At 43.0% G+C, this 25,868-nt stretch overlaps 1 protein-coding gene across 9 annotated transcripts in view; it reads right to left on the bottom strand.

Moving 5' to 3' along the window:
* The window catches only part of TMCC3 (transmembrane and coiled-coil domain family 3), a 288,502-nt gene that overhangs the window by 16,096 nt on the left and 246,538 nt on the right, over positions 1-25,868 (bottom strand). Inside the window, exon 1 of one of the 9 annotated variants that reach the window (XM_027543140.1) lies at positions 21,459-21,693. The exons of the other annotated variants lie outside the window; for them this stretch is intronic. The gene's annotated coding sequence lies outside the window, so the exon portion shown is untranslated. Of the gene's footprint in view, positions 1-21,458; positions 21,694-25,868 lie in introns of those variants that run through there. 9 annotated transcript variants of the gene reach the window in all.

Genomic DNA, 25,868 nt, shown 5'->3' with positions numbered 1-25,868 from the left:
TTCCTGAATTCGATGCACTGGCCCTACCTAACTTCAATCCTGCCACATGCCCAGGAGGAAAACTACCATGTTAGTGACACATGCCATATCTTATTGGCTAAAAACTCTGAGACCGGTTCTGCTGTTATTACCATTTCACAAATGAGAAACCTGGATGCTGAGAAGTAAATTGCCCAGTAAACAGCAGAACTAGGACTGAAATCCAGGCCGTCTGTCTCCAGAGCCTGTTTCCCTGACAATCATGACTGAATGCTCTTATTACGAGTCAGGCATTATGCTAAATTTGTTTATATATTCTTCACAAATATATGAATAGAATAATATACAAACACATAAATTGTGGTGCTGGAGAAGACTCTTGAGAGTCCTGTGGATTGCAAGGAGATCAAACGAGTCAATTCTAAAGGAAATCAACCCTGAATATTCATTGAAAGGACTGATGCTGAAGCTGAAGCCCCAGTACTTTGGCCACCTGATGTGAAGAGCAGACTCACTGGAAAAGACCCTGATCCTGGGAGACAGTGAGGACAGGAGAAGGTGGCAACAGAGGATGAGATGGTTGGATGGCATCACCGACTCAGTGGACATGAGTTTGAGCAAACTCCAGGGGCTAGCAAAGGACTGGGAAGCCTGGTGTGCTGCAGTCCATGGGGTCGCAAAGAATTGGACACAACTGAGCAACTGAACAACGAACCAACCCAGTTGCTGGACCCTGGACTCAAACACTTGGTTTTCTCGCCAACTAAACCAATCTGTACTGGAAAAATAATTTTGAAGGTCAATAAGCATCCTTATCAAGATGTAATTATTACATCCATGGGGACACCTAGACAGAACATTTAAGACCTCTATTCGAGAAGGAGGCCACTTCCCCTCCCATAACTATATGCTAGAAATGGAAAATCTGAAAGATGCTCACGTGGTATCCCAAAGGATATGTTATTAGTAAACTGTCTTAGTACACTGTTTGTCCTAATTTGTTCAGACAAAGAACACTTCCTTTCGTAGTTCAAATCTAACAACGGCACATTCTGTTCACGGTGTACAGAACGGGAATTGAGTCACTAGTTTTATCATAAAAGTTTTAATTTCTCCCCACCTCTTCCTCTCAGTATCACTGACAAAAGAAAACCTGTAGCGTCAAAAGTTCTATTTCTTGATTGGAAGGCAAAGTAAATCTGGAATCAAGGATCATTTGGAACTGGGGCTGAAATACATGTCCTTTTGAGAGCTCAATCTTTTATTCATAGATCCTGCTAATTAACAGTGTATGGGAGATTAGGCAAAGTGTTCAGAGATCTCAAAAATAAATTCTTCAAATATCTTCAAGCGCTTACAAACACTTAATACTGTAATTAGAAATAATTATCTTGATAAGCCTCTACCAGGCAACAGTGGTAGGTAACCTACTTTGAGTTACATATACTAGAAAAATACTTATTTCTTCAAAAGAGCTTTCAATTAATGCAAACTAATCCCTTACCAAATTAGTCTGATCTGGTAAAGATTTACCGTATACTCTATAATTTATCTAAGAATTAAATTAAAGACAGGGAGGCCAGATTTAAAAAGACTGTGCCTTGAAGAGCAGACGGGGAAGGCTATGGTGATGAAAACCAATCTACCCAGAGAACCACCTGCGGCTCAAGGACGGTCCCCGAGGGAGCGTAGGCGAGTGTGAGGCCACATGAGACAAGGGTTCTGCTGAAAAGAGGAGGGAGTCTCTGGGGACCCAGCGTACCTCGAAAACAGGCAAGCTCAGGAAAGAGAAGTGAGCCCCTCACCTCCACCAAGAACTCAGCTTTCTCTTAGGAAGAATTCGCAGTTCCTTTTTTTTTTTTTTTTCAGAGGATTTTAAAACTTTATTTCACTGAGATTAAGACTCCTCCTAATGAGGTTTCTTTTGTTTTAAAGTATCTTTTTTTTCAGAGTAGCACTGACATATATACATGCTGCTGCTGCTGCTAAGTCGCTTCAGTCGTGTCCGACTCTGTGCGACCCCATAGACGGCAGCCCACCAGGCTCCCCCGTCCCTGGGATTCTCCAGGCAAGAACACTGGAGTGGGTTGCCATTTCCTTCTCCAATTCATGAAAGTGAAAAGAGAAAGTGAAGTCGCTCAGTCCTGTCCGACTCTTCGCGACCCCATGGACTGGAGCCCACCAGGCTCCCCCGTCCATGGGATTTTCCAGGCAAGAGTACCGGAGTGGGGCGCCATTGCCTTCTCCGACATACATGCTACCATGTGCTAAACAGACAGCTGGCGGGAAGCTGCTGTGCAGCACAGGGCGCTCAGCTCGGCGCTCTGCGCAGACCTAGAGGGTGAGACTGGGGGCGGGGACGGGCACATACATATGGCTGATCACCACGTTGTGCGGCAGAAACCATCGCAGTTCCTTCTTGTGGGGAGACGTGGGATGGGGAGCTTTGAAGATGGGGAAACAGGAAGCCCCAGTTTTAATACTAAACACAGAACAAGCGTCACTGAGGCTTTTAGTTTCTATACTCAGAACAAAAGGAGGGAAGGGGTGAGTGGGAAGCCCCGGCGCAACCTAACAGCTTCGGAGGGATTCAAGGATCTGTCCCCAGCATGGTTATTCCCGGTCTGTTCCCGGCAGCATCTGTCAGTAAAACAGATCCAGGAAAGGGACCTGAGCACTTACCTTTTGAGGGAGAGGGGGGAGGACCATGTTCTGCTGCAGGAGAACCACCCAGCCCCAGGAACTGAGGGAGCAGAGGCAGCTCAGAAGAAGGCAGGTGCCAAGGTCCTGAGCTAGCGGGCAGAGCAGGGTGGTGGCCAGAGTGGCAGCCCGGGGCAGACAGCCTGCCTCCCGCTAGGCCGGGGCCCAGCCTTCTCCTTTTCCTGGAGCATTTATTCACTGCCTCCTCTCCTCAAAACACAGAGGGTGGGTGTTCTCGGGAGGGCCACGTACTTGAGCAAAGCTTCTGAATGCTAACTACAAAGCCAGCCGTGTCCTGGTGTCTTTCAGCACCCCCAATCTGAACAAGGAGAGAGAAGGAAACACATCTCCCTCTCAGACACACAATGATGGATAACTTCGTACCAGGGGCAGCGACCTGCAGCAGAAGCTACTCTCAAGAGGGAAGAATCCTTGAAATCTCATCTGGCCTAATGCCTGTTTTTAAAAGCAGCAGCCTGAGTATGTACCCAACTTACTTTTCATTGCAATCTATGCTCTCTTCATTCTAGGGGGCCTACACAAAAGGGAAAGTAATTTGACTTGGATTGACATGTATCACTGCTATACTTAACACAGATAACCACTTGACTGGGGATCAGAAGGCTGTGTGACAGTAACAGCTCTGCTCTTCAGCTGCTGTGTGACCCCTGTGGAAGCTTCAACTCAGGTACTTTAGTTGTGTATCAATATCCGGACCACACATTCAATGGACCCATCTTACTCTATAATCTTATGAACTCAATGTTAAAAACTTTCAAATAAAGTACTTAAAAAAATAAAATAGCCAACAAGGACTTACTGTATACCACAGGAAACTTGCTCAATACTCTGGAATAACCTAAATGGGAAAAGAATCCGAAGAAGAATAGATATATGTATGTATATAACTGAATCACTCTGCTGTACACCTGAAACTAACACAGTATTACTAATCAACTATATTCCAATATAAAATATATTTTTTAAAAGTACAGCTTCTTGGATCAATACATAAGATGGATATAATAGTGAATACGATAGGAATGTCTATCAGACACCAACCATCATGTTTCCCTTTTTTGCTACTAGGATACTAGGCAGTTTAGAATCAAATTCAGAGTAACTGTTAGACTTGTCAATGAGTCTATTTGCTTTTCCTTCCTTTTTTTTTTTTTTTTGAACTTTTGGATATTATTGCTACTCTGCCTATCATAATCTGACTCTTAGTGGAAATAGGCAGGTGAATTTTAATGATGCTGGGTATGTCATCTTGCCAAGAGATGAACACTAGACTCTCACTCCCATGTGTGACTGGGGGAATGTGCTTGAACACACTGAGCTCACACACTGGCACAGTAACCTCTCTCCGCCTTCCCTAGGGCACCCAGAGAAAGCCACAGCAGAGTCACAATCTGGTCCAAGTCCTTTGAAAAGACGCTATATTAAGACTGAGCCAGAAAACACACTCAGGCCCTAAAGCACCTTCCCCAAGGAAACCTAAGCCTTATAACTGAATTATTCCCTGCAGGCCAGGGGTTTAATTTGGTTTTGGTCCTGCAACAAATACTGGAGGAGGGGCACAGGTCCTGGATGATCTGTGTAGTATATAATTCTGTTTTAAACGAATCAGAACATTACTAGATATCAGACATGGCTTAGAAATAACATACTTAAGTTTTGAGGAAGCAAAGGAAAACTGATCTGTATTCATTTCTTTCCCTTTGGCAATACGGAAATTACTTCCTTTGAGCAATTTTATTTTTTCTAACGTAAGCCAGCAGTATTATCACCAAATAGCAATTGGAAATAAAAAGCTGCTTTTAGTTTCACAAAAATTATAAATAACATTACTTAAAAAAAAAAAAAACTTTAATGTCCATGAAAAGTGTACTCAATCAACATTTTGCAATTTATGTAGTATGGAAAAACCATCTGACTTTGAAGTCACGTTGGACCTTCAAATGAGACAATCAAAATAAAAACTCTGACCTCCTTGGGCTGAATAAAATTTCCTTTTTAAAAGATAAAGCAGATCATGTCCTTTTCAAAAACCCTTTCGAGATCCCTAAAGTGTGAAATCCTTAGCGAAGACTTTAAAATTCTTGATCAGAGTCCTCTCAGCCTATACTGCTAGTAGACTCATCCATAACGTGACTGTGAGCACATCTATGCATCAGCACTACAGTTAGGATGAAGCTTGATACACACTCTCATTTGAATCCCCGCAGCTCCATGAAGTAGGAGCCATTACCTATGCTTTATAGATTTAGAAGTGAGGAGCCATCACATAATTTGTGATTACAGCTAATAAGACACAGAACCAACATGTGTACCAAGGTCTAAAGCCTTTAATGTTCACTGCACTCGGCCAATAAGCTCCCGAATGCTTCACACACTTGCCGTGTTAAATACCTGCTGTTTCCTCGCCATAGCACGACCTCTCATACTTCCATCCCAAGGTGTCTTCTGAGGTCTAATCCAAATACTCTCTCTTTCACACAGCCTCCCCCATGCCAAAGCCCAGGCTCCTTTACACTCTCCCCGCAAGGACGCCCTTCAGGTGCATACTCTCCAGGTCTGGCAAGCGTGTGTGTAACATCTGTTCTGCTGTCTTAAAGCCTAGAGGAGGAGGGAATGTCTCCTAAGCCACCTGTGTCCTGGCCTACATTCCTTCTTCAACAGGACCTTGTTATCTGCTGGGTGAATCAATGGCTGACAAACAGCCAACTGGGGCAGCCAGTCATTCCGCGTGCTCACATCCTTTCAGCTGCTTGCGTCCGAGATCAAGAAGAACCTGTAGCTGAAGTGGTGCTGGACTGTCTTCAAGACAGACCGGACCGTGGACTGTTAATGGCTTTTGATTCATGCAAGAGGTCAAATATTCAAGAGACTAATGTGTCCCATGGCTCTTTGACGCTCCAAGCAGAATACAGGCGACCGATTATCAATTGATAGATACTAAGACCCTGTGGTGTTGGAGAAGACTCTTGAGAGTCCCTTGGACTGTAAGGAGATCCAACCAGTCCATTCTGAAGGAGATCATTCCTGGGTGTTCATTGGAAGGACTGATGCTAAAGCTGAAACTCCAGTACTTTGGCCACCTCATGTGAAGAGTTGACTTATTGGAAAAGACTCTGATGCTGGGAGGAATTGAGGGCAGGAGGAGAAGGGGACGACAGAGGATGAGATGGCTGGATGGCATCACCGACTCAATGGACATGAGTTTGAGTAAACTCCGGGAGTTGGTGATGGACAGGGAGGCCTGGCGTGCTGCGATTCATGGGGTCGCAAAGAGTCGGACATGACTGAGTGACTGAACTGACTGACTGAAGACCCACAATGTGCAAGAGGTGTACTCTCTTCCTAAGTGACATTTCCCCTGAGATTACCATCCTGTCACAGAGAACTAGGTGTCGGCTCCTAACACATCCATGTCTCAACTCAATCCATCCTTTGTGGTGGCATGTAAGGAAACAGTCTTGTACTGTATTAAATGACAATCTTCAAAAAATAATTTATTCAATGTGCCAGCAAGACTATCAAGAGTACAGCTGATCCCTGAACAATGTGGGTTTGAACTGGGCAGGTCCACTTGCACACAGATTTTTTTCAATCGATAGTATAGTACCGCACAATCTGTGGCTGATTGAATCTGCAGACGCAGGGCAAAGAGGGGCAGAAATGAGAGGGGAGTACGGGGCATGAGCACCCAAAGGTTTCAGTATCCAAGGTGGGGGGGTGGTCCTGGAACCAATGTCCCAGGGACACCAATGCCAACTGTAGTTCCTTGTCCCTTAGGAAATCACAATTCAATAGAACTGGAACAAAAAATAAAACAGCCCTTCTTTCCTCCAAAGCCTAAGAAGGAAATGACTTGTTTAAAGGCCAAAAGCAGGGTCCAAGAAAGAACAGAACCTTGGCAAAATAGTTCAAATTTATTTTTAAAAGGGAAGCTACTAGATATTAAGAACTTATGAAGCATCATGTAATTTTCTAAATGCCTCACATAGATTACTGTATTTCTCCTTTCAAGAATCTGGGATTAGAACAACTATTTTCCATTTTACAGATGGGAAAAGGAACTGACTTTTCTGAAGTCATAAAGCTAGCATGTAGATGAGCTATCATTCCAGTTGGCTTCAAGGGCTGGGCTCTAATAATATTCCCACCTGCTACTGAGACCTGCTGCATATAACAGACTCTTTCCTAGACATGAATGTGTTTCCCATAATCCCTACAACCCCTAAGATTTTGTTTACTTAAATCACTGTGTTACTGTTAAATGTTACAAAGTAAAAAGTATGTATGGTAGAGAAACCAGAAGGGTGAATACTAATGGACGGATTTAGACAGTTCTTGGTACCACAAGGCAATTTACTGGAGATGTCCTGAATCTGACATTTAATAAGTAAGACAAAACACTACGCTTAAATCCCAAGATACCATGGGTAATAAAAAATGCAGGTTGCTCCTGTTTCAACCATTAAAAATGATTCTCAATGCCAGGGAAACCTGCCAGCTTGTGCATCAACTCCCTCTCCTGGCTAAAGCTCCAGTGGCTACTGGAGTCATTAAAGGCTTCGCTACCAAGATGCAGTTAAGAGGGGGCTTCCTTCTCCCACAGACACAGCAGTTCACAAGCACTCGAGTCACGTTTCATAGACAACTGTCCTCTAGGAACTTATTGTTCTGTAATCTCAGAGGAAGGAAACTGCAAAGAAATGAATTGTAGACTGTGATTTTTGAGATAAACACTATACCATGACCCTTCTTAGAATCCAAGTCTATATTTGGTTTGTATTTCCAAACAGAGGCAGCAGCCTTTCAGGGCCACTTATAACACTTGCAGCAACTAGCCAACTCAGATTCAGGGGAAAGCCCTGATTCCAAAGCTGTGTGTCCTATAACTGTGTCACAGTGGTGGCATACATGAGTGGTTTAGAAGCAGAGATTCAGAGCAGGACTGTGTATGTTCATATCCCAGCTCTGCCATATTAATTGTATCACCTTGGGCAAGTAGTTACTTACTCTCTCTCTGACTCAGTCTCCTCATCTATAAAGTGGGAACAGGTATTGACTTCACAGGCTGACTGTGAGGATTAAATGAATTAATGTTTTATGAATAAACTGCAGTTAAGTGAATAAACTGCTTGGAACAGGGCCTCGTACAGAGTCACTGCTGTCTAAGTGTAAGCTATCCTTTATTAAACACAACGTACCCCCAATGGGTACTCCCCTAGGTCAGGAAGATCCCCTGGAGGAGGAAATGGCAACCCATTCCACAATACCTGCTGGGAAATCCCAAGCATAGAGGAGCCTGGTGGGCTACAGTCTGTGGGGTTGCAAAGAGCTGGACACGACGGAGCACACACGCACACCCAACAGGTGGGAACTTCAGAAAAGTCCAGAACCAAGAACAAAGGCGCTGCTGCCGCCATGACTAAGCTCTTCCAGCAGAAGCGGACCACTGCCCCCACCCCACGGAATCCGCTTGCGTCTGCATCTAGCTGCACACAGAGAAGAGAAACGACCAGCAGGGTATCACACTCACACCAGGAGGTGCCTGAAGGATCAAGTGTCAATGAGCCTGAATAGCAATGCTAAGACTTCTTTAAAAATGCCACCATCGCTCATTATTAGAGAAATATAAATCAAAACTACAATGAGGTATCACCTTACACCAGTCAGAATGGCCATCATTAAAAAAAAACCTACGAACAATAAATGCTGGAGAGGCTGTGGAGAAAAGGGACCCCTCGTGCACTATTGGTGGGAATATAAACTGATACAGCCACGATGGAGAACAGTTTGAAGATTCCTTTAAAAACTAGGAATAAAATTACCATATGACCCAACAATCCCACTATTGGACATACACCCTGGGGAAACCATAACTGAAAAAGACACATGTACCCCAGTGCTCACTGCAGCACTATTTACAATAATTGGATCATGGAAGCAACCTAGATGTCCATCAACAAATGAATGGATAAAGAAGTTGTGCTGCCTATACACAACAGAATATTACTCAGCCATAAAAAGGAAAGCATTTGACTCAGTTCTAATAAGAGGGATGAACCTACAGCCTATTATACAGTGAAATCAGTCAGAAAGAGAAAGACAAAAATCATGTATTAACATATATATAGGAATCTAGGAAGATAGTACTGATGAACCTATGTGCAGGGCCGCGGTGGAGATGCAGACATACTGAACAGACTTGTGGGCATAGTGGGAGAAGTGGGACACGTTGAGAGAGGAGACTGAAACACACACATTGCCATATGCAAAATCAGACAGCCGGTGGAAGTTTAATCACGCAAGGAGCTCAAATCTGCTGCTCTGTGATAACCCAGAGGGGTGGGATGGGGTGGGAGGTGACAGGGAAGTTCAAGAGGGAGGGGAATATGTATACCTATGGGATGGGAATACCAGACCACCTGACCTGCCTCTTGAGAAATTTGTATGCAGGTCGGGAAGCAACAGTTAAAACTGGACATGGAACAACAGACTGGTTCCAAATAGGAAAAGGAGTACATCAAGGCTGTATATTGTCACCCTGCTTATTTAACTTATATGCAGAGTACATCATGAGAAACGCTGGGCTGAAAGAAGCACAAGCTGGAATCAAGATTGCTGGGAGAAATATCAAGAACCTCAGATATGCAGATGACACCACCCTTATGGCAGAAAGTGAAGAGGAACTAAAACGCCTCTTGATGAAAGTGAAAGAGGAGAGGGAAAAAGTTGGCTTAAAGCTCAACATTCAGAAAACGAAGATCATGGCATCTGGTCCCATCACTTCATGGGAAATAGATGGGGAAACAGTGTCAGACTTTATTTTTTTGGGCTCCAAAATCACTGCAGATGGTGACTGCAGCCATGAAATTAAAAGACGCTTACTCCTTGGAAGAAAAGTTATGACCAACCTAGATAGCATATTGAAAAGCAGAGACATTACTTTGCCAGCAAAGGTTCGTCTAGTCAAGGCTATGGTTTTTCCTGTGGTCATGTATGGATGTGAGAGTTGGACTGTGAAGAAGGCTGAGTGCCGAAGAATTGATGCTTTTGAACTATGGTGTTGGAGAAGACTCTTGAGAGTCCCTTGGACTGCAAGGAGATCCAACCAGTCCATTCTGAAGGAGATCAGCCCTGGGATTTCTTTGGAAGGAATGATGCTGAAGCTGAAATTCCAGTACTTTGGCCACCTCATGCGAAGAGTTGACTTATTGGAAAAGACTCTGATGCTAGGAGGGATCCGGGGCAGGAGGAGAAGGGGACGACAGAGGATGAGATGGCTGGATGGCATCACCGACCTGATAGACGTGAGTCTGAGTGAACTCCGGGAGTTGGTGATGGAAAGGGAGGCCTGGCGTGCTGCGATTCATGGGGTCGCAAAAAGTTGGACACGACTAAGCGACTGAACTTAACTGAACTGACTGATGGCTAATCCATGTTGCTATATGGCAGAAACCAATACAATATGTAAAGCAATTATCCTTCAATTAAAAATAAATAAATTTTTAAAAAATGCCCATCAAAAGCAGATGACCTAGTATATGAGTGATTTAATCTAACTTTTAAAAAGTTACGGTATCTTAAAAGATTAAAATTTTAAAGCTCAATATCTGGTCCTTAATTTTTAAATAAATTCATTACTTTTCTATGTTGCTATTTTCGGTAAAACCAGAACTCTAAATTAAGACCTAAAGACAGACATCTAACATTTCCCATCTCTAAGTCTTTAAGCCAAACAAGAGGAAATTGTATTAGATGAGCTTATCTAATGATGATAATTTGCTACTTTTTCTAAAGAGCCTCCCAAATTACTTCTTGAGAGTATTATGTCATGGAAGCCTGTCTTTATAGATGAAGTGTGGAATTTTTTTTTCAGCCAGGTTACAGTTAATTCTATGACCTTATCTATCAATGACAACATTCTCTAATTTTGTGTAGGTTTTCTCTCCTTCAACCCTTATTCAAATTGCCACCAAATTGTTATTTCTTTGTGCAGCAATTTCTCTCTAGATTGACACTTTCTTGCTATTTCTGGGTCTGTCTTCCTGAATCCAATCCCATTCCCTACCTTACCCTACACAAAGGGCAATGGTCTAATCGGTTTTACTGCTTTCAAAATTTTACTTTTTCTATCCAGTCCATAGAGAGTCATCACGCTAATTTTCTAAGCTTCCACTTTCATCACGTTATAACAAGATACCCAAGATGTACAGTGGTTCTTCCTTTAATAAAGAAATTAGGTTCTTCCTCCTCTTGGTACTTAATCTGAGTGTTTTTTCCCATTTGAACTCTTCAATGTCTTCCTCCTTTCTACCAACCACCCACCAGACAGATCCTGATGCCATAGTACACTGAACACATTTTTGTACTTTTTTTTTTAACCTTAATACTTATTCCCAGTGGATACACCATTTCGAAAGTCTCTGTCTTACCCCAATTCTACCACTCTTTCAAGATCTCTTCTGTGAGGTCCATGTCCCATCCTTCCCGATTCATTTTGGCTCTTATTTATACGGTCCAGTTGGTTCCTACTTGTTTTATCTTTCTTGATGGACTTTTAGATTACCAGGAGTATTCACTTTTTAGATGCCACACAATACTCAGCACAGAACTGGCAATATCACTGGGTAGCAAATACTTATTATAACCAACTTCTCTATGCTATAAAGCAGTATATTCCCAATTCTGAATGAGACCAAAGTAAGAAATACACATGTACCATGACATACATGCATATGTGTTCATGTACACACACATACATAACCGAAACATAAATTTTATAAAACAAGTACTTATCTTTATACATGCAATGCAACTATATTTTTAAAAATCATGGCTAACACTTTTTTAAAAACATTTAACATGACAACTGAATATTAGTAAATTATAGTTAATTCTGTTAGGTATGTTAATTTTATTATGTAGAAAAAGTCCTTGTTTTTAAATACATTTCAGAAACAATATAACTTACTTTGAAAAAGATTACATACACACACAGACACAAAGGAAATGTGAAAATTTTTAATTGCTGAATCTGATAACATGGATGGGTGTTTGCTATACTCTTCTTCTAGTTTCCCATCTAAAAATATGATAGTTGCTAGCCATTAAATCTATTTCATAACCAACTAATGGGTTTCTATCTTGTTTGAAAAAATGTGCTTTATAATTAAGAAAAAGACATAAACCACTTGTTTCTATGTTTACTAATTATATTTAAGGAGACTCTAACATACTGAAGAGGGCTTCCCCTGGTGGCTGGCTCAGTGGCAAACAATCCACCTGCCAGTTGATGGGGTCTCAAGTCAGACATGACTTAGTGATTAAACAACAACATACTGAAGAATGTTCTGTAGTTACTTCCTGGCTAGTAGGTCAATAAGGGATTTAATCTTCCACTGCTATGAGCCACTAATCTCTCCTTTAAAATCCTTTCTATGGAACTTTCTGTGAAACATGACTATCTTAGCAGGAAGGTATAAGATTAAGGACTGATTTTTTACTTGCAGAGATCACAGAATCAGAATTTACCTTAAGACTTCTCATCCTAAGAATAATCTTTGTGGTTTTCATCAAGGCTTTAAAGAGTAACATCTGGGAATGTTAAAAAAGATGCACTGAAACTGAAACATTCTAATAAACACACACATTGGTTAAGACAGTCCTCTTCCTTTTCCTTTAAGCACTGGGTCTAGTAAAAGAGTAAGTTTCACAGTCAGTAACACCTCGATTTAACTGACTGGAAGAGGGAAGTATAGATGAGTGAAAGAAATTTCCAGGTAACTAGAATTCTTACCATTTATAGGCCAATATATTAAGTCGGGCTTCCCTGGTGGCTCAGAGGTTAAAGCATCTGCCTGCAATGTGGGAGACCTGGGTTTGATCCCTGGGTCGGGAAGATCCCCTGGAGAAGGAAATGGCAACCCACTCCAGTATTCTTGCCTGGAGAATCCCATGGGCGGAGGAGCCTGGTGGGCTACAGTCCATGGGGTTGCAAAGAGTCGGACACGACTGAGTGACTTCACTTCACTTCATATTAAGTCTTGCTGATTGCGGATTTCTAAATTACTAACTTCCCATGACTGCTTTCCTGTTGACTGAGATCATCTATATGAGCAAGTCTGAACTGTGACACAGCATCTTGACCTCAGGAAGAAACCTGGTCTAGATCCGTGTGGGACCTGGGGTCTAGTTACCCCTCCAGTCTTAGGTCCCTCACTTGAGAAAATGAAGTGGCTGAACTCTGCAACCTCCATGCCTTTGCAGCTCTTCTCCTCCACAATTCTATTACCACTAGGTCTGTAAAGCTGGCTGCTCTCAGCACATACCAATTAACATACGTTGAATATTTATACTTCTGGATAATGAATTTTACTCACCAAAATGAAAATCAAGCAAAAAGCAGTTAAAAATAATATGCAGCAAGTTAAAAAGAAAGAAAGAAAGAAAGAAAAAGAACAGTTGTTAACATACCACATAAGTGGATCTCAATAACATCATTCTTAATGAAAGAAACCACAAACCAAGAAGGACATGCTCTGTGATTCCAGTGACTGGGATGTCAAACGGGTTATGCGTGTGGGGAAGCAGAGAGGACCTGCCACAAGGTGGCATAGTGGAGTGCTGGATGCTGACCAGGCCAATGCAAGGGACACTTACATGGTGCAACACAGGCAGAAACCATTCAACTGTACATTCAGATGTAAGCACGTTACCACAAGTTATTCTTCAAAAGAGTAAAAAAATAAATGCAAAAAAATCATAGGAAATGAAGATCACTGTCAAAATTACTATTTTAACTTTACAGGGCCTAAAACATGGCTGCTACTGCTAAGTCACTTCAGTCGTGTCCGACTCTGTGCGACCCCATAGATGGCAGCCCACCAGGCTCCCCCGTCCCTGGGATTCTCCAGGCAAGAACACTGGAGTGGGTTTCCATTTCCTTCTCCAGTGCATGGAAGTGAAAAGCGAAAGTGAAGTCACTCAGTCGTGTCTGACTCTTCGAGACCCCATGGACTGCAGCCTATCAGGCTCCTCCGCCCATGGGATTTTCCAGGCAAGAGTACTGGAGTGGGTTGCCACTGCCTTCTAAAACATGGCAGGTGTTTATTAAATGCATATTGATTAACATATGAAATTGTTCAGTTCTAGCAGGAAAAGAATTTTCAACGGTGTGTCCATTCACACTTTTGGTCAGCCCTTTCACATTTTTAATGTTTCTGAAATTTTCATGATACTCTCTTACAAATATTTGTTTTTAATACCCGGATACAGAAGAGCAAATGTAAAGTACAGAAAAAGAGTAGAAATCCTCATGATACACTAGCAAGGCACTAATACCTACGATGTAACTAAATTCATCAGATTTAAATGCAAAAATATTTTATCTTACATTCTGCAAAATGCAGTAAAATCCTAAATACCATGTTGACACAGATTGAAAATCACCTGGTTCATTACATGATAGTTATTTAGAAAGCCAGTTTTTCTTAAAGAGGCTGAGAAACCTCTTTGTACACCATATATAAGACCAAATTATTTTTATGACAGTTAACAGAATTGATTAAATTAAGTTCCAAGCCAGGCCCCCTAAGATACAGAACTCACACTCAAAAAATGTTTCCTGGGCATTTTTTGAGCCACGCAGTACGCTAAAAGCACTGGCGTCAGAAAGATGAAATGATGAACTCTTCCCTAGGAGTTCACTGTTTGGGCTGGAGACATACAGAGATACACAACTGCAGAAAAATGTAGTAGGTACTCTAGGAAACAAAGAAGTGGAAATACTGGATACAGAAGGCTTCAGTGAGACATCTTCCAAGATGCTATCTGACCTGGGCTTGGAAGGGGAGGCTCAAAAATCAGCTGAGAGAGACCACAATGGGTCCACAGAGGCAGACTGCAGAATATTTAGGAAACAAAGTTTCTTCAGATGTCTAGAATTTATAACAAGTAATGGGTCATTCTAAGTCACGCTGGGGCCAAAAAAAAAGTGCAAGGCAAGAATTTCTAAAGGAAGGAGACATGAAATGCTAAAGAATATAGACAGTCTGTGCCAGGCTCTATTATACTTCATCATGCAGACAAGGTGAAGCTGGGATTTTTTAAGTGATTGGGAAATTTTTTTAACCATAAAAATAAGATACTCAGAAATAGAGAAGCTTAAATGTCAAAAAGAGTAGGGGAAAAAAATCATCCATAGCCCCACCCTAAAAACAGACGCTGCTTAGACTCTCAGTAATGTTTTTGAAACACAGAACTATGACTCTACTTACTGTACATAAGGATTTCAGACTTGGTTCATGTACTGTTCACAGTCACATAAGATTTATTCATGAATTTGTGAGACTCCATCAATACTGTGCCTGTACACTCACACTGCACTGCATAGGAACAGTACTGGGATGCAGGGATCAGGCAACCAGATCTATTAAAAACAAAATCATTTGAAGTTAAGGACAGCTGAATTCTCCCCTAAAATAATAGTGCCCATCATATGATGGTAAATCAGGCATTCTGCCTCAGAAACATGATTGGTGATTTATTCCATCTTTACTCATTTCTTTGCAAGGGATCTGAAATGCTAAACTAATTATCACAGCGGCTGGTGCTTTTTTATCAGAGGGTTTTTTGACAGATTGCAAAGGACAAAATTTTACCTAGCATGAAAGAAAAGGCCAGAATTAAAAATGACTTCCCTGAAGGGTACAATTCCTTTTGTCTTTTATTTACAGATTGAAAAAAGAAATCCTTCAATGTATGCGCGTTACAAATTATATTCTCTTCACTGTAAGCCATGGTTACAGAAACATCTCAGATTCTTCTGCCTGCAAGAAGGCACCACAGTAACCCTGCTCTACACTATATATCTTTATGACTCAAATTCTGTAAGAAAAAAATGTAAAAAATCCAAATTAGATTAGTAAAAGAGGGGAAAAAAGGCTGTGAAGGATAGAAGGTAGTTTGGGAAAATTTCGATGACAGATGCTTTCATTTCTCTTTACTGGGAACTGAAACCAAATCATAGGCCAGTACCTGGCTCAGAGCCCTAACTTTCCAACAAGACTGTAAAAACTCTGAGACAGGACACCTGCTCTGAGCTTACCACAGAACTGCTTTGTGCAGAATTACCATTGGAAAACACATTAACTTTATGCCCCAAAGGAAGAATGCCTTTCTTAAAAGGCTTTGTTTAAGCCTACTTCCCTAAGATATATGAATGGTGGGGTATTCTTTTGCCTAATACTGGGAAAGCCCATGAACTTATTAAGACTCTAAGGGCTGCTAACTACACATGAATATTCCAAAGTAGTACACTTTATTAATTAGACTCAGTCCATCTACCTTATTCAACATTCCAAAATGTTAGAGGACCATCTGTTCAAGAGTTCACCAACTGAGAAAATTATGAAAACTCATTCAGCCCAAGACGTGATCCTGAATTTGATGAACTGAAACTTCTTTGATTTGTATACTTGATGATGCCTGTGATGCCATTCATTACTTCAGATGTTCCTTTGACTCATGTTTTATTACTGAGGCCACTGTAAATATATCCATAAGGACCACAATCCCTGTGTCAGAGAAAGTTTTGCTCAACCACTTTTTGTCCTAGATTAACAAAGAGTCAACAGTTACTGAACGTGTTCTTCATACTACAGGATCGACTCATAGTGCTCCTACTTAATAGAGGGAAGGGTGTATTTATTTTATTAAGGGGCATATCCTTCAAAGAAGCTGCACTTTATATATAAATAGGGGGAAAGTGACAAACATACCTGGGCAAGGATTAAATGACAGACTTGGGCATCATCATTTATTTACCACTAATATAGCATCTGTCATCAAAAGTTTCAATAAATCTTGACAAATGTTCTCGACCCAACCTGGGATATAATTACCCGAAAGTGTTCCAAATCACTTCTGAATTTCACACTGAACAAAATAGCCATTCAGGTTTGGGGGCTCATTGCTAAGTCTTTTCTTCCCCTTGCCTCACACATCACTAAGTTTCTTTTTTTATCTTCCAACACCCAACCCTTCCTTTCTCTCCGACATCTGACACTTGCTTGTCCAGGTCTTCTATGCTGCACCTACAACCATCCCTTCACTCATCTCACTGTCTCTAGGCTGCACAGCAGGGGTCTCCAACTTCCAGGATCTAATGCCTGATGATCTGAGGTGTAGCTGATGTAATAATAACAGAAATGAAGGGCACAATAAATGGCATGGGCTTAAATGATCCCCAAACCATCCCCTACAACCAGTCCATGGAAAAACTGTCTCCCATGAAACAGGTTCCTGGGGACTGTTTCTAAATTCTGTTAGAAAAGTCAAGGTCCTCCATGTCTTGACCCAAATCTGTCTCTTTCTAGACTTTGTACACACACCCTCTTACCTAGACCAAATGACTTGATCCAGTGATCTCTGACTAGATCAACATGCCCAGATCACTTCTATTAACTCACCTCACCTTGGCTCAAGAGCACCCTGCAACATGCAGTCCAACCGCCCCTTCCACCTCCACCATCTCCCTGGTGCCTGCCACATGCCCAACAGCACGACAGATGTTTGACATGTTTCTAATCCTCACCTCAGTCCTACAAGTTATGGTTCATCTATCATGATGAGTATCAAAGAAATCAAAGACTTTGACAAATTCACAAACTGGTGACAGATCAGCTCAAGCTCGGGTCTTAGTCCATAGCCTGTGTTCTTTCTAAAACCTCAGGCTTCCTGGAATACCATCCCCAACTCTCTCCTTACCAAAACCTTGAGGTTCCTTCAGAGTCTGATTCAATTTAACCTCTTTTATCCAAAGGTGTTTCTCATCACCTCCAGTCTAGTAAACAGTGCTTACTCAGAACCTCTGCTGCTCTTACTGTCTGAGTCTCTCTGGTTGCAGTAAATTCTTTACTGCCTCTTATTATTAATTGCCTTATTTTCCCCCTTTTTCATAGTCCCACAGCCCCATGTTGCCTCTTGAACACAGAAGGCACTCAACTATCCTATAACTGAGTGGTTCTCCACTTTGGCAGCATGTCCTATGGGTAAAATTCCATACCAGCAGGATAGTTTCAGTACCGAATAAAAAATTCAATATGATGTCACAAACTAAGAAGATCAGCAGACAGGGCTAATCTGATGGCTTAAAAATGTTATCAAAGATCCAAGCTCTTTCCATTTTTTCATTATACCATCTTCAGAGCATCTGCAAGTTCTCTCAGAGAGGCAAATGAGCTACTGTGGTTTTAAGAACCACATATAGATAATTTCCAGCTAAAGACAAGTACACTGCTCTTCTTTCATATTTTGTTAGGAAGGAAACTATTTTCTAGAAACTCCTCAGCAGATTTCCCTTAGGACAGGACTTTGGATAGGACTGAGTCCTATGTCCCTGAGCTAGCTGCAAGGGAGTCTGTGGAAGCAGTACCTAACATTTTTAGCCTCTACTCTGCTGGCTCCACCAGCCAGGGAGAAAGGAAAGAAGAGGAGTATTTGGATAGACAACCAACACTGTTAGAGAAATATCAATACAATGATAAGCTCTGTATAATGAAACCCCTTCACAGTTCAAACAGACGAATTATCTTAAGAAAGTTCTGCTAATCAGGTTATAACAAGCAATCCTGTTACAACAGGGTGTTGTTTGTACACTAGGAGAGATAAGAACTGGAATCTCCCAGTCCTTTAGCCAATAGGTTGTAAATACACTCCTTTTCCTCAGGTCCTTAAATATCACAATCTCTTTCACCATCATGACCATCACAAGGAAGGAAAGACAAGCAGGGAAAAAAAAAAAAAATCAGTCCTTTTGAGCTTCCATACATTTCTCCAAACACACTAAAACATTAAAAAACACTTCTGAGAGATTTAAAGAACAGAAATGGAAATGAAAGTATTTCCAAGTCTCTGCCTCCTTGTCTTATTCTTTGCTTCTACCTAACAGGACAGTCTGCCTTGTATCACCACCATTACCACTGCCCCCACCATTATCTGTTTCTAATTCTGGAATCGGCTTAGACATCCACTAATGGAGAACCACTTAAAAACCAGTACAATGAAGAACAATGCAGTCACCAAAACAGAGGTGGATCTGAATGGAAGCTGTCCAAGCTAAACTGTTAAGGGAGAAAGATACAGAGCTACATCTATAGTACACACTCAAGCTCTATATACTTGAGCTTTAAAAGACGGGCGGTGGTGGGATTCATATAAATGTGATACAAGTGTACTTTATTGGTAGAGAAATTTCTAGAAGCATGTCTTAGGAATTGTGGATGGTAATTACTTCCGGGGAAATGGCAGAGAAAAAGCAAGGGAGTAGTTAACACAAACCTTGGGATAGCATCACCTCCTAGGTGAGGAGATTTGTGACACAGCGATATGAAATCAGGGAGAAGGTCAGAGGGTTAAGTCTGAATTTTTGCCCTGGGTTTTAGGTACAGGGGTGTCTCATATTACTTTTTAAAATGGCATATCTCTGTGTGCAATATTTTACAATTTACAAATATTTAAAAATAAGAACTATAGAACAAGAAGTGTTAGTCACTCAGTCGTGTCCGACTCTTTGTGACCCCATGGATTGTAGCCCACCAGACTCCTCTGTCCATGGGATTCTCCAGACAAGAATACTGGAGTGGGTTGCCATTCCCTTCTCCATAGAACAAATTACACAGTTTAAAAAAAAAAAGAAAGAAAAAAAACCCAGGAGTGTATGTTTAAGGCTTCCCAGGTGAGGCTAGTGGTAAAGAATCCGCCTGCCAATGCAGGAGACATAAGAGACACAGGTTCCATCCCGGGTCAGAAAGACCCCCCTGGAGGAGGGCATGGCCATTCACTCTAGTATTCTTGCCTGGAGAATCCCATGGACAGAGGAGCCTGGTGAGCTACAGTCCATGGGGTCACACAGAGTCAGACACGATTGAAGTGACTTAGCATGCACTCACCCTTGAATAGGTACCTTGAATATGTTTATGCTATGTGATGAATAACAACCTCTTTTAATCCTATCATTTTACCTCTGGATCTACACTTAACTATTTGGGTATTATCTTAAAATCTAAATTTGAGGCCCTACTTAAATTGTGACCTGGATTTAAAGGCCCTCAGGAGACCCCCTTCAACAGGGCCTGAGTTAATCTCCCTGGGGCATTATCCTCGGTGGCTCACATCCAGGAATTTGAAGGATAAAGTCCCATATGTCCCCCAGGCTACAGGTGGCTGCAAACAACTCAACTGTGTACTTTGGGCAATCCAACTGGACTCCTCAGTGGCTGGAGGAGGGGAACAGAGAGGAGGAAGAGCCTGGGGCAGAGTGGGCCAGCCAGGCTTGCAAGGGCTTCTCCTCAAGAGCTCATCCACCAGCAGCGACAGGCAAGAAGAGACCTACTGCTACACCCCTTTTGAACAGCCTCGCACAGACAGCAGCTCCAGCTGTTTCACAAGCTGTGCTCTAGCAGTTCCGGGGGGCCATTTCCCCCTTTCATTCCAATGGAAACCCTGCGTGTCAATCTCTGTCAACCACTGTGCTCACAATGCTATGAGACTATTAAGATGCTCTGTTGTTAGAATAGCTAGCCCCCCAGTTTTGTTTTTTTAGTAACAGAAATCTAATTTTCAAGATTCAAAGGATCAAACAATGACCGCAAACTTCTCCAACTCTCCATACCCCTCACTCCCCAACCAAAGCTGTTTTAGCTTCTAAAGATTGGGGGTCATTACCAACAGTAAGACCACAGTTGGGAACTTCCCTATGGCCCAGTGGCTAAGACTCTGCGCTCCCAATGCAGAGGGCCCAGGTTCGATCTCTGTTCACGGAACTAGATTCCATGGGCTGCGACTCAAGAATTTACAAATCACAACTAAAAGATCCTTCATGCTGCAGCTAAGACCCGGCACAGCCAAGTAAATAAAAGACTAATTTTGTGACATTCCAGGCAAATGCCTGATTCAGAGCTAACTGGGGGAAAATGACTGAGTTAATAAATGTGTTCAACATGTCAATGTCCAAGAAATGAAAGAAAGTTTGTATTTATTGCAGCAATACCCCCACAGTTTTCTAGGACATAGATGCAAGAGCACAGCCACAAACTGAACACAGACTTCCCATGAGATTCAGCAGCTCTCAGAAGCAGAGCACAGGTGAAATGGAACCATCCCTGCTCTCCACCCACCGCCGTGGGGTGGCGGAGGACGGCCAGAACAGCCCTGGTGCTTCAGGCCACAGCGCTTCCCCTCCGCTGCTTCCTCCCCCAACCATAGGCCACACCACACACCCTCAGCAGTCACTTTCCTGCGGTCTCAAGTTTCAAGGGGCGATGTCCACTTGTCAACAGACCGAATGTTAAAAGACAAAGTCAGACGCCAACTCAGTAAGCTCAGACCCAGGAACACTTTCAAAATGACAGGGAAGGAGCAGGACTGGCTCTTTTCCAGCCAGTAGCCGGCACACTCATGCCTAGATGTTTGTTCACCTCCTAAATCACACACACATTGGGTTTACATTTTTAAAGGACCAAGCGGTAAAGAGTTCGGTGGTTCATTAGGAGTTGCTGCAGTTTAAGGATGTAGAAATCCACTGAGAAATCACAAAAGGTGCAGGGCAAGCAAAAAAAAAAAAAAAAAAAAACAACCATTAAAAGCCCCCAAACAACTTGTATCTCTCTTTCAAGCACCTCACAGGATACAAATCACCACACAGCTCTACCATCCACACTGACACAGCCTGGCTGAAACAGGAGCGCACAGAAGAGACTTACCAAACACCACACCACACATCAGGGAGCAGAGACCTGGATCGGCGACCAGCTCACCCTCCTGCTCGAGAGGCATCTGAGCCTGGAAGGCAGGCAGGTTGGATACTGCAACAGCTCCTACTGTATGACTCACCCTGGACTTTGGAGATACTGCTCACATATCTCTGGGTATTCCCATGTTTGCCTCAGAGAAACTCCACGCCCTGTACCGTAACCACTACTACTGCCAGCCGTAATACACTGTATTCAGCCTACTGCTGACAAATGGGCTCTTTGTGCTGCCAGGAGAAAAGATACAATTCTGTATTTTCAGAGAGAGGCAGACTAGAACAGAGTCCTGTTATCACACCACTCTGGGGGTGCGAGAGGAATTTAGGGGGATGTTCGGACTGGCACTCCCGGTTTACAGACTAGGAAACGGGCTCAATTCAACCAACTTCAGTTGGGCAGAGCCAACACACACCAGCGATCTGAACACAGGAAACCCCGACAAGAACGGAGGCAGGGTGAGCAGCAAGTGGTCAGAGTGCGGAGGGAAGGGCAGTGAGTGGAGTCGGGAGAACCTTCCTTCTGTTGCTTCATGCATGGGACAGATGCTCGCTGGTGCCTTCACGTGTCAGGCGCAGCGAGGCGTGCTGGAGCTGCAGAGGGGGCACCCCCACCCCTGGGTAGAGGCAAGGCAAACAATGACAGTTGCTGATGAGCCATGGGAGGTTGTACATGGTGCTATAAGGTAGCATACGGGAGGGGCAGCTAAGGGGGAGACAGGCGGAGCAGGGCAGGAGAGGTGACAAGGCTGGCACAAGGCAGGAAGAAAGAGATTTGTCAGTCAAAGGGTGCTTCAGGTGGTGCGTCCTGAATCAGCCAGCCAGACAGCCCGTGAGGATGTGAAGGGTACCATGCGCGGCAAAGGTGGCAGGAGAAGAACTGGGTCAGCAGACAGGGATCAGACGTTGAGGATTCCAGTTAAATCATGCTAAGGTGTTTGGATTTCATCTGAGAGGACAGGTGGCTGCAGTTAAAGGGATGAGGGTAATCAGCTCCCTGTTTCAGACAAGTCATTCTGAAAAAGATGAGAAAATGCATCCCAGTGGCAGGGATTGGAGCCCGCAGTAGTGACCCAAGGCAAGAGCTGGTAGTGGCGGGATGAAGTGGTGGTGGTGGGGAGAACAGAACAGTGTCTGGGGAATACACAGGAGGCAGCATCAAAAGGACGTGATACCCATCGGATGTGGGAGTGAACGGGGGAGTCAAGGGAAACCCCACTTGTTTCTTTCTGGTGGGCGACACATCATTCATGAGATAAGCAACTGAGGACAGGCAGGAGGAAGAAGAGATCTGCAGGGAATTCAGCATCAGACAAAATGAACTTGAGGTGCCTGCGAACATTTCAGCACAGGCATACAGAGGGATGCTCAAAGAGACAGGGGTTGAAGACAGAGAACTGGAGCCTGTGGGTGACACTGCCTTGGGGCAGCTCACTCAATCAGAGGATGTGCCTGGATTTAGGGTCAGGTAGACCTGGTCAAAACTCCACTCTGCCACTTAGTAGCTGACCCCCAGCAAATAAATTAGTTCTTCTGAGGCTGTAGTTTCATCTGAGGAAATTCCTCCTAGAATGTAGTGATAGCAGCAAAGAATCTGATGTCAGGTCAGATACAAACATTAAATATTTCTCTCTTGCCCTTCTTTAATCATGAATGGCTTTTTGTAATAATAAGTTGAGTACTAACCTCTGCCACAGATTACAAGTTGCCCCGTTGTCAGTCACTTGTCTTCGAATCCTTTGACCTTCCTTGTATGAAGAGATTCTCAAATGTCTGAACTGCTAGCTCAGGCCAGAATCAGTCTAAGAGACCAAGGGTTTCCTGCCCTTGACATTAAATAACTAATGCAAAGATCTCAAAATGGTTATGTGGTTTAGGTGGTACTGATTTAATTCTGTCTTGGGGGCATGATGGGGTGGGGGGAGAAAAGAGCACTGGCTGTTTGCAAAAGACAGAAAACTGTGTGGGTCTAATAAAGCCTCGTGAAAATAACAGGACTTTTTTTTTTTTTTTCGGAAAACTATACTGTAATATTTAAGAGGAAGAGTGTCTCCTGAAGTGAGTATTTACATAGCCTCTATCCTCTGGATCAGTTCAAATAAATGTCTTAAATGTTAAATAATGAACTCCAGCAAATGGGTCTTATCTTAAACCTAACCTTAAGTTAATAGTATACTCCGAATGTAAGAAATACATAGTTTCTTTGTAAGGTTCACTTTGCTTTTTCTATTTATAACTCTCAAAATGGACATTTAAAAACTACAGTAAAATTGAAAACTCACATTTGAGTGCTAAGGCATACAGAATTAAATTTTACATAGCCAAGCCTGTTCATTTTTCTCCTGGTTTTGCCTTCAAATCTGGGTGCTAATTTGTTTTACCCATTTTTTATTGGCTGTCTTCCTAGCCTGAAAACCTAGCCTTGGTCCCTGGATATTTTATTGTATTTCCAACTTACTTGCTACAGTCTTACTTGACCCTGTTTCCTGATCCCTCCCTAGCTTCATATATTCCCATTCTTTCATCCACAGCCTAGCTTAACATACCTATTTCATGTTCTCTGTCTCAAAATATCGCCAAAAAATTCACAAAAGTTTCTAATATAAATTTGTTTTACAACCGCCTCAAAGCTCTCTTGTTGCTCGGCTTATTTAGTTAGTCTGATTAAAGACAGCTGCTGCTACTGCTAAGTCACTTCAGTCGTGTCCAACTCTGTGCGACCCCATAGACAGCAGCCCACCAGGCTCCACCGTCCCTGGGATTCTCCAGGCAAGAACACTGGAGTGGGTTGCCACTTCCTTCTCCAACGCATGAAAGTTAAAAGTGAAAGGGAAGTTGCTCAGTCGTGTCCGACTCTTAGCGACCCAATGGACTGCAGCCTACGAGGCTCCTCCATCCATGGGACTTTCCAGGCAAGAGTACTGGAGTGGGGTGCCATTGCCTTCTCCAGATTAAAGACAGAGAACGATCTAATTCAGAGCTATGGTCTTGGCCACAGGTGGTCCAGCTCAAGCATGACCAGTTTCAGAGAGCACTTTGGTCCCTCTGTGCTGAAGGAGAACACGCATCCTCTCCCCAGTGTGCCTAACCCTAACCCAAGGTTCTCAGAGACTGTCTGGATGGCTCCCTTTAAGCTCACACAACACACCTGGCCAACCCACGTTAGCCAATATCTAAGATTCTGACTCCTCAGTGACTTACAGATCCCCTCGAAGATACCCCCTAGTTCTTCCCTGCCTTGAATGGACTTGAATTTCCCACACTTGAATAAACTCAACTAATTTTCTATGTGTAAGACACTGTCCTATCTTGCTGCCACCAGGAGACACAACGAAGGCAGGGAGACAAAGGCAGATAGCGTCAGCCGGGATGGGATCTGCCACTAATCCAGCACACCCCCATGCCGCCCAACTCCAGACCTGTGTTAAGGAGATGCACACACATCTGACTGAGAGACTGTGTGCTCAAGTCGTGTCTGACTCTTTATGATCCCATGGACTGTAGCCCGTTAGGCTCCTCTCTCCATGGGATTCTACAGGCAAGAATACTGGAATGGGCTGCCATTTCCTTCTCCAGGGGAAAAGCCTATGGGATGTAATTCTTTCCATTTAAACGTTTCTTTGGGGCTTCCCTGGTGGCTCAGTGGTCAAGAATCTGCTTGCCAATCTGGGAGGAGCCCACATGCTGCAGAGCAACTAAGCCCATGTGCCCCAACTGTTGAGCTCTACAGCCCGGGAGCCACACTGCTGAGCCCAAAGGCGGAAGCTCGTGGGCCCTAAACTCTGTGCTCCACAAGAGAGGTCACCACAATGAAAAGCCTATGCACCGCAACTAGAGTAGCCCCTGCTCACCACAGCTAAAGAAAAGCTCGCATAGCAATGAAGACCGAGTACAGCCAAAATAAATACATAAATAAAATAAATAATTTTCAAAATACTTTGAAACACACACACCTAACTACTACACGGTGATTCACATTAGAGGTGTTTGAAGAGCATCCCATCCCCATCACACTTCACCCAAACTGCCCTGTGGCATCCACTAACGGAGCAGGTCAGATCCAAGAAACACTTTACCATAATCTGGAGCATGACTTTTCTCATCACCACATTCTGCTCCAGGGCTGCCTGAATTTCTTCTGAACCCTGACTTTCACCCAGTTCTGGGACCTTGTGTGACCCAAAGCTTTCTCCTTGCAAGTTCAGGATTAGCTACTTGCTTTGCTAAGCCATTCTATATACTTCGTCTCCCTCTAAAAACCTAAGATATCTTTTTAATTCTTCTCTTTCTCATGAAAGATCTCATTTAATTCCTTCAAGCAGAGACTCTGGAGACTCAGGGTTTGAGTAAACAAGGAGAGTTAGCT

Source organism: Bos indicus x Bos taurus, chromosome 5 (assembly GCF_003369695.1).
Source record: "Bos indicus x Bos taurus breed Angus x Brahman F1 hybrid chromosome 5, Bos_hybrid_MaternalHap_v2.0, whole genome shotgun sequence".
Classification (NCBI taxonomy): domain Eukaryota; kingdom Metazoa; phylum Chordata; class Mammalia; order Artiodactyla; family Bovidae; genus Bos; species Bos indicus x Bos taurus.
Note: the sequence above shows the minus strand (reverse complement) of the source record. Positions and strands in the feature narration are given on the sequence as shown.